Source organism: Suncus etruscus, chromosome 5 (assembly GCF_024139225.1).
Source record: "Suncus etruscus isolate mSunEtr1 chromosome 5, mSunEtr1.pri.cur, whole genome shotgun sequence".
NCBI lineage: Eukaryota > Metazoa > Chordata > Mammalia > Eulipotyphla > Soricidae > Suncus > Suncus etruscus.
This window is the reverse complement of record NC_064852.1, coordinates 126,943,319-126,954,338: the sequence shown is the minus strand read 5'-3', so window position 1 is coordinate 126,954,338 and position 11,020 is coordinate 126,943,319.

Here is an 11,020-nt window from a genome sequence, read left to right as displayed (position 1 = left end):
TGCTATTTTCACAATATGAATTTGATTGCATGTCACTCTACTTACAGACTGATGTCCTCCTTTGCTATTGAGCACATTGAGAAATTTATTTATCACTTTTATCATATTAGACTTTTATGTATTCATATAATTGTTCCCTTGAAAGGAAAACTTGTTTTTTCTTATAGCCACAGTTAAAGACAATACCCTTATCTATTAGTAGAGTCACATTTATCAATAAATATTGAGTGATGACAGAATTAATTGTTTAGTAATGAATATGTAAGAGTATAATTATATTTCCCCCCAAAGTATTAGCTGCCTCTCATAAAAAAGATATGAAGCTATTGGTCTTAAAAATTCAGATACAATCATATAGAGTAAACAGTTTTATAGCTAATTACCTTGCTAGTAATCACAAAAATCCTCCCTGCTAAGATATCATCTTTTAAGAGTAGAAAGGATATAAAATAAGCATAGCTTCTGGCAATGACTAGAACAACAACAACAAAATCGGAGTTAAGATGTTTTTACCCTAAGAATGAAAGTATAAAAAATGAACATTTCAGGTACAGTAAGTAGAAAATTTAATTGAAACTAATTTCTAGTTTATAAAAATACCACTATGATATTTTAACTTGACTTTATGATAGAATGCAATGCAGCATATCAACATCATTTGTATTAAATTTTACTTTCACTTTTTAAAACGGGATTTTTGTTTATTTTTGTTTTTGAACCACACTGGTCAGTGCTGAGGGCTTACTCCTGACAATGTATCCAGGAATTACTCTATGTGGTTTTGGGGTACCATATAGAGTTCTAGATTATGAACTGAGGTTGGCCACATGTGAGGCACATGCCTTGCTGCTCACTGTATGATTGTTCTGTCCCCAAACTACGGTAGTTTTTTACTAAATGAACTTAGAAAGATGTGTGACAAGAAAAAAAGAGAAAGGAATATGTGTTAAGGAGAACACAGTTTTTTACAGAGGGGGAGAAAAGGTAAGAAAGACACAGAGAAAGAAAAAGAGAAAGAGAGGAGAAATTGATACATGATCAGAGAAGAGCATGAGCTTGACAAGCTTAAATAAAATATTTAAAAAAGACAAGAAATTTTAATTTTGATAAAGACCTTTATGTGAAAAAAGTTGATATCCCAAGCATGTTATAACTTTATAGAACTAAATAATTAAAGATTTTTATTGGCCAAAATTCACTGAAATTATTTGAAAAGAGAAATACACATACCCATTATTTTTATATATTTTTTAAAAATAGCTTGTTTAGATTTAATGCGATCCCTCTAAAGATATCCATGACATTCTTCAAAGAAGTGGATCAGGCACGTTTGAAATTCTTTGGAACAATAAACACCCTAGAATAGCTAAAGCAATCATTGAGAAAATGAATATGGGAGGAATTACTTTCCCCAACTTTAAACTTTACTACAAAGCAATAGTTATCAAAACAGCATGGTATTGGAATAAGGACAGGACCTCAGATCAATGGAATAGGCTTGAATACTCAGAGAATGTTCCCCAAACATACAATCACCTAATTTTTGATAAAGGAGCAAGAAATCCTAAATGGAGCACAGAAAGCCTCTTCAACAAATGATGTTGGCACACTGGCTAACCACTTGCAAAAAATTAAACTTAGACCCCCAGTTAACATCATGTACAAAGGTAAAATCCAAATGGATTAAAGACCTCGATATCAGACCTGAAACCATAAGGTATATAGAACAACACGTAGGCAAAACACTCCAGGGCATTGAGACTACAGGCATCTGCAAGGAGGAAACTGCACTCTCCAAACAAGTGAAAGCAGAGATTAACAGATGGGAATATATTAAACTGAAAAGCTTCTGCACCTCAAAGGAAATAGTGCCCAGGATACAAGAGCCCCCCACTGAGTGGGAGAAACTATTTACCCAATAACCATCAGATAAGGGACTAATCTCCAATATATACAAGGCACTGACAGAACTTTACAAGAGAAAAAAACAAAACATCTAATCCCATCACAAAATGGGGAGAAGAAAAGGACAGATACTTTGACGAAGAAGAAATACAAATGGCCAAAAGACACATGAAAAAATGATCCACATCACTAATCATCAAGGAGATGCAAATCAAAACAACTATAAGGTACCACCTCATACCCCAGAGATTAGCACACATCACAAAGAATGAAAACAAGCAGTGTTGGCAGGGATGTGGAGAGAAAGGAACTCTTATCCATGCTGGTGGGAATACCGTCTAGTTCAACCTTTATGGAAAGCAATATGGAGATTTCTCCAAAAACTGGAAATCGAGCTCCCATACGACGCAGCTATACCACTCCTAGGAATATACCCTAGGAACACAAAAATACAATACAAAAATCCCTTCCTTACACCTATATTCATTGCAGCACTATTTACCATAGTAAGACTCTGGAAACAACCAAGATACCCTTAACATATGAATGGCTAAAGAAACAGTGGTACATATACACAATGAAATATTATGCAGCTGTCAGGAGAGATGAAGTCATGAAATTTTCCTATACATGGATGTACACGGAATCTATTATGCTGAGTGAAATAAGTCAGAGAGAAAGAGAAAAATGCAGAATGGTCTCACTCATCTATGGGTTTTAAGAAAAATGAAAGACATTCTTGCAATAATAATTTTCAGACACAAAAGAGAGGAGGGCTGGAAATTACAGCTTACCTCATGAAGCTCATCACAAACAGGGATGAGTTAAATTAGAGAAATAACTACTTTATGAACTATCCTAACAATGAGAATGCATGAGGGAAATAGAAAGCCTGTCTAGAGAACAGGTAGGGGTAGGGAAGGAGGGAGATTTGGGACATTGGAGATGGGAATGTTGCACTGGTGATGGGTGGTGTTCTTTACATGACTGAAACCTAAACACAATCACGTATGTAATTAGGTGTTTAAATAAAATATATATATTTAAAAAATATCCTGTTTAATTGTTTACAGATCTTTGTGATTTTAACGTATAGTGGCATATGTTAATTTTTGTATAATACCTTTTTATATTTTTCTGCAACCATTTAGTTTATAATTAACTCATTATACCATGTTTTAATATATATAATAATATGCAATGTGTTATAATAAATATACAGTATGTTATTAATATTATAGTGTTTCCAACTCCTATACCAAGACTTCTGAAGTTTATATGAACTCTTTTCTTTCAAAGAATTTCTAAATTTTATTCATACTTGAAAAATATGAAAACATTTAAAAACTTGTGCAATTTAATATCATCTGGAGGATAATTTCTAAACTTGAGATATATTTAGACTCCTTGTAATTCAACAAGAATACATCTTAATTATCACATTTATTCTTTTTTTTTTGTTTGTTTGGTTTTTGGGCCACACCCGGCATTGCTCAGGGGTTACTCCTGGCTGTCTGCTCAGAAATAGCTCCTGGCAGGCACGGGGACCATATGGGACACCGGAATTCGAACCAACCACCTTTGGTCCTGGATCCGCTGCTTGCAAGGCAAACACCACTGTGCAATCTCTCCAGGCCCCCACATTTATTCTTTTAATCACTACATTCATTTTATATGTACATTCTAGAAACTGAATTATCATGAACACTTAAATTCTGAGCATTTAGTACATTTTAAAAATTATGTGTTTATATATATATATATATATATATATATATATATATACACACACACACACATTTTAATTATTTGGGAAAATTCTTTGAGGTCAAGTTCAAGCATTTTTTTCTTTTGTGTTTTTCTTTTGACTTTCCAAAAAAAGATAATCTTCTAATCAATGGATTGTTTTGTGATGAGACAGATCAAATCATTCTTTAGTTATTTTCATATTAGTATTTTCTCCCTTTAGTAAGATGTTTTCTGCAAACCATTGCATACATAATTAATTTCAGTACCTGGAGCAATAAGACAGTAACTGGAGCATAATTTATTTTAAATTTACCTGTTTCTTAGTGTAAATTAAGGGAACTATGTTGGGAAAATGCAGATGCTTGTTTTTTAAGAATGCTAGTAGAACCATCTTTATTGAAATGAGAGGTAAGTTGGCATCATAAAAACACTATAAAAATTAAGATTTTATGATTTCTGTGTAATTTAAGAAAATTAGGCCATAAACACACAAACTAGTATTAATATGCAAATACAGTGGCAACTACAACAGCAAAAGAGTAATTCTAGAAAAAATAATAAAAATATTGACATTTTATTGAAGTAACCTGTACCAGAGACATATAATTACTTTCTGTCTAATTAATGGTAGATGAGCCTTGAAAGAGGCAGCAGAGTGATAATACAAGCGTAAGATACTTCCCTTGCAAATGCCGACATGCATTTGGTATTGGATATCACATATGGTATCCTGAGCTCTGTGAGGAGTGATCCCTGAGAGCAGAACCAGGAGTAAACTCAAGAATGGTAGCATTTGGCCCATAAATTACACTGCCAAACAACAAAAAAAAAAAAAATAGAAAAGTTCCTTGAATGAATATAAATAATATAATGTGATAAGGAACGTAGATAGTCCTTAGATAGTTTTAGATTAAAGGAGTTGTAAAATAAAACTTTAAAAATGGAAACAACTTTACTAATTAAAAGCACAGATATTTTTCTATATTGAAGTTCATTATAAAACAGGAAAATAGGGGCCAGAGTGGTGGCGCAGTGGTATGGCGTTTGTCTGGCATGTGGATGACCTAGGACAGACCATGGTTCAATCCCCAGGCATCCCATATGGTCTTCCAAGCCAGGAGCGATTTCGGAGCACAGAGCCAAGAGTAACTCCTGAGCATCACTAGGTGTGGCCCAACCCCACCAAAAGCCTAGGAAAATAGAGTTTACAGCTTAAGAAAATAAACATCAAAAATTTTATTTACTTTATTTGAAGAAATGTATCAAGTAGTTTAAATAGTTGACTGGAATATATATTTTCCAGATAAGAGAAAAATTATTAAAAACTTATAGAAATAAAAATAGAAAAGGAAGACAATAATATTTAAAAAATTATAGTGACAAGCAAATTTGTGACATCATTATATCTCCAATGATGTCATTAAGACATTGGCAGAAGGTTTAGTAAGCTTTTATTGCTAGTTAACCATTTTGTTATTTTATTTGTTTTAAGTTTTCTCAGCTATACATTTGGAATCTAAATTGTTGTGTTTTGAGGATTTCAGAGCACTATTACCAATTCTGTGGCTTTTGTGAAAAATGTTCTCAGCAGTCATGTCTCCCAGAAGTAGGAAAATGTGAGAATGTGCCCACACACACTCCATAAAACACCTGGTGATATTAACCCCCCAAATGGCATACCTGGAGTTTGGTCAAATTGATATCTCTGCAGAGAATCATAGATGAGTGGTGAAGCAGGGCCATAGGTAATGTGGCAATTTGGGTTTTAGATGCAGTAGGCATGACTTTGGTAGGGCAGAGGTTGGCCCACCCTCTCTTCTTGAGTTGGCCAGCTTCAGCTACATGGCTGGTGCACCCATGATTTTTCACAGATTGGTTTGCATCTCTTTCAAGAAAATAATGAGTCTATAGAGCTGACCCAGTACAAACATGGCAACCAAATATCAATTTTTTAATGAAAATATATGGAGTGGTGTCAGGAGAAAACACCTGAGTTAAAGTATGCTTTAAGCATGTGCCTAAATAACATAGTCCACCCTGAACTTTCCAGGAAGCAGTCCTGTGTAATATCTGGTTCTATAGAGCCTGGGCCACAGGCTGTGTGGGAAGCCTCCCAGAACAAACAAGTAAAACAAGCTACATTCGATTTGGTACTCTATGTTAATTTAAGTTTAAATAAATGTCAACACTTGATTTATAATCGAGCTACATTTTAATATGGTCACACTTCTACTATAATTTGGTTCTCTGCCAATTCTCTTTTTTATACATATATTTCTAAATATAGATACTATAAATGATAAGCGTTGAAACAACATAATGAAGCTATGTAATTCAACTTAGCTTGTACAAAAATGTATGAATCCTCTGTTACATGGTTGAGGAAACTGTGCTAGCCGTCTAAGCAGTTATTTCTACTGTGACAAAGGAAGACTTGTTTTCTCTACTTCAAGAATAAGCAAACATTTCGCAGTAGAGCTGTACAGATGGAAACAGACAGTGGCATTGCATCTTAACGCAAAAATTACTTTTTACAACTTAGTTCCCAGATGTTTGTTCCTCTTACTCCTGCCATCTGAGGACATTCTTCCATTATCTGTCAATGAGTCATATATTGTCCTTTTAAATTAGGAAAAAACACAAAGCTACAGTTCTAGATTGTATGAATCAGTAATAATTGGACACTCCAATACAGAGAGTTCAATTAGCTATGTAGCATTTTGAAGACTTCAGACCACCCTCCTCCTGACATATTTTATATGACCAAAGTTTTGCTTTTGAACCACAGATAAGCCATAAAAATAGGTACCCTCATACAAAATAATACATGTAATATGCAAAATGTCCTTTGTGTTGTTGCTCTTGTTTGTTTGTGGGCAACCTTGTGGTGCTCAGGGCTTATTCCTGACTCTACACTCAGAGATAAGTTTTGGCGGGCTCAGTGGACCATCTTGAGTAACAGGAATTAACCCGAAGAGACCATGTGGAAGGCTAATATTCTACCTGTTGTACTTTTGCTTTGGTCCAGAATGTTTTTATTCCATCTGGCATCCTGCTTATTTTTAGCTTTTAACTTCTTTATAACTCTAAATACTTAATCTTCCACTATAGTCAAAGTACAGTATACTTCAGTTCATAAGTAGGTAGACAACTTTCTACTATTCTTTATATGATTTCAAATGTCTTCATAACACAGAAACAATATAAGAACCACACTCTGGCCTTATTAACAAAGCTTGAATTATTTTATGTTTATTTTATGTTTTAAAAATAAAACATAAAGGGCCTTGGGTTTAATTCCTAGGACAGCAAAGAAAATAATCCAAACCCAAGAAAAAAAGTTCAAAAAGAAAATTGAACATTTTACTTTTTGACAATAAAATGATTAATGGTGATTTATGTATAGATATCTTATATCAATGTATATATGAATATATTAATAAATATAATATTTTATATATTATAAATTATTCATAGAGGAAATTATATACACATTAAAATCATTTAGATGAAATCAGACATTGTTCATTATGCTTTCCATATTTTTTAGGTTTCAAAACTATGTGAAACTTCTTAAGATTTAAGCAGGACCAATAGGCAGGATAATATAATAATATTCACTTTACATATTTGAGGAAAAGTGTAATTGAGGATAGAAACATATACTGTGTCATTTAGAAGAAAAAGTTAAAGTGAATAAACATTATTTGCATAAAGAAAACAGTCAATATAAATATTTTCCTATGAAAAATCTTGATGCCATCTAGTTTATAACCCAATGACATTAGCTAAATAATTTGCTTCTTAAATGCTTTGTAGAAATTGTCAGACAACAAACTCATTTAATAAAGGAATTTCTGTTGCTTATATATCTCTTTAGGAAGTCAGAAAAATTGATAATAGAATATTTTAATAGATACTACTTGATAATTTATATTCAATGATTTTTCCCATGATTAAAGGGCTTAATAAAATTATGTTGATGATACTTAAATATAAAATGATTTAAAGATAGCATACCGTATTTTCCGGCATATAAGACGACTTTTGAAACAAAAAAAAAGTCAACCAAAAATCGGGGGTCTTCTTATAATCCATGTATATCCCGAACACTGTTTCAATATGTTGCTAAACGAATATTGTCTGAATATTGCCACAAAACGAATTTTCCAACTCATCCTGCACCAATCACTGCAAGGCTGCTCGGACTGCCTCTCTAACTCAGCCAATCCAAGCAGGCTATTGATGCATGCAAATTAGAGAATGTTCTGCACCCGAATCTACACTGTCAAAAGCCTGCTCAGATTGGCCAGAGTCAGAGAGGAAGTCTATTACAGTATAACCTTTGAACCTTTGCTTGTTGTGATTGGTTCACTGTGGTACATACAGTTGCAGCACAGGAATGTTCTGTCTGATACAGAGAATATAGGCCTAAACCTATGTTTTAAGTGCAAAATTAGGGGGTCATCTTAATACGGCAGAAAATACTGTATATGGGAAATTTATTATATAACAATAATTTGTTTTAATAATGATTAAAGTTAATCTCCTTTTCCTTTTTTTCATTTCTGTTTATATTACCACGAGCTTAACATATGTACAAATTAAATTCAGAAAGAATGTACTGATAATTGAGGAGAATGACAATTTGGCATCTCCATTTTGATGTAACATGTGCAAACCATATGTATACCTAGACAACTTTTACAATAATATTTTTATGAATAGTTCTTTGGGAATAATATTAACTCTTTGTTGCTAAGTGACAAATGACGGTAACATTTAGAATAATAAATTAAGAACATATAATCTTACACAATTTCTTAGGGTCATGAATTCAGAAGCAGTTTTCTCTGCAGTTCTGGCTAAAAGGTTGAAGGAAAAAAGTCTTTACCTGGCACAATCTTCAGCTCAAGGCTTGGCAAATTTTTTGTTGTTGTCAGGGTTTAGATTCTCAGTCCTCTGCTTTCTGCTCCTCAGAAGAGGTGGTTACTCTGTAAGTGAACTTCTTATAATATGATACAAAAGAGATTCACACACACACACACACACACACACACACACACACACACACACACACACATCGAGAGACAGATCTTGCCATTTAGATGCCAATTGCATCTTTATATAATCTATCCCCAAAAATATAATGTTTTTAATATTATTAGCTCACACAAACCTTCCTTACTACAATGTTGTCAAGGACTTATAGCAGTTTATTATTATTACAGGGGAGATTTAATATAATATAATAGAGTTCTTCTTGAGAGTTTTGTCTTCTCTCTAGATTTTGTTTGTTTTGTGGCCACCCTTAGCAATGTATAGGAATTATTTTAGGCTCTACACTAATACTCATTTTGAGATTGCCATATATATGTAGATGTCAAGTATGTAATAAATAACAATATAAATACACATATGTATGTTTTTTTTTTTTTTTTGCACACACTAGCACTTCTTAGAAGGTTCTGTGCTCAGGTTACTTTTAGCAGAGCTCAGGAGACCATATATGGTGTCAAACGTAGAACTCTGGTTAGTTGCATTCAAAGTAGGAGCCCTGCCGAATGTATTATTCTTTCTGTTTTTTTTTTGTTTGTTTGTTTTTTTGTTTTTTGTTTTTTGCTTATGAGAGACACTGCCTGCTATAGAAATGAGGTGGTCAATTATTTCTTAGTAAAACTGGAGAGATAATACAATGTTTAAGGTATAGGAAACTTAGGGGTGGCCTACTTCAGTTTGCTATTGGCACCATATATAGTTCCCTAGAACGTCTAAATATGATCCCAAAAAAAGAACAGGGAGCAAGCCCTGAGCATAAGGGATGTGGTAAAATATATATTTCTTACATAGCCACATCATGAAGGATAACAGAATTAAATGTGAGGATTTAAAAACTATCATGATAGAAGCGGGATACCAAAATTAAATTACTGCTCTAGTTATCTCTTTCAAATTCATCAAGTTCAAGAAATTTTCCAATTTGTATTTAATTAATAGTTATATATAACTCCAAAAATATAAATATAAATACATGACCATTTTCATTTTATGTTGTGTAACTGGATTTTTGGAAAGAATTAAAAACAGAAATCATTATGACTATCAGTCTAGAATAGTAAAATAAATAATTTTAAAATAAGCATAGGGAAAAATAAGACTATTTTAGTTTGTCAGGTAAAGGTCCAACTAGCTGAAATAACTAAAAGACTAATTCAAGATATTCTTTTCTTTTACAATGCATACATGAAATATTAAAATATCACTCTCATAATTATTAATATATCAACTTAGCAAAAGAATGTTCTTTTAGCTATAGGTCAGAAGCAAGGTTTTCTTTAGCTTCTATTCACATGTAACAATTCTTTGGCAATTTCTAGAAATACATATTCTCCTCAAGTCTAATATCCTTGGGAATAATAACCACAGGACAAAATGCTGGGTTTGTAAAACATTTTGAGCTCTCTGGGAAACAAAAATTGCAAGAAAAGTACAAAGTATTATTAGCAGTACATTCACAATTTATTCCAATTCTCTCCCAACATGCTTTCTTCTGTCCTAAGGGAACAAAGTTCAGATAAGAGGCAACTAAGTCCCAGCTGCTAAGTCCATCTATGTCCCTGTGATGAAACCTCCTTTGCAATCCATGGAGCACAGGGATTCTCAGTCAGAATTCTAGGTTTTGCACAATAAAAATGGCCTCTGACAAATTTAGTTAGAAAAAGACATTTTCTAAAAAGTTAAAGAAAAATTCTTGGGCAGCTCAAAGAATCCCTAGGAGGGCTAGAGAACTGAGCTTGAAATCTGTGCATCCAGGAATAATTCCAGAAGCAAAGATGAGAAGAGTAAGGGAACTTTTATCTTATTAACCAGTTATTAAACTAATAATATTACCCAATTAACTGTAATATTTTTAGTCTTTGGCATGTCTTGCTGACATATGGCCAAAGAAAATGCATATAATAAGAATAAATGTATTAAAAATAACAAATGGGTCCACATTATATGTATGTAGTCCACTCAAACATACTAAACACAGATCGATATTGACTTAGGTCTTGAAACTAGAAATGAGATATGTACTTGTGTGAAGTTTGCAGTGATCACTTTTGTTTTGTTTTGTTTTGGTTTCCTTGTTTTTGCATGGTATACTACTTATTCCTGGCTCTTAGCTCAGGAATAACGCTTTGTGAGCACAGGAGTAAACTCAGTAAACTGAGTGCAAGCCAATTGCCCTTCTCACTATTCCATGGTTCTGACTACAGTTTGGTAATTTTTTAACAATCAATTTTGTTTTGAATAATTTTTATCAGCTAAAATTTTAACTGAATTTGTTACTACTTTTATTTTCTATTCTTATAGCCTTCTT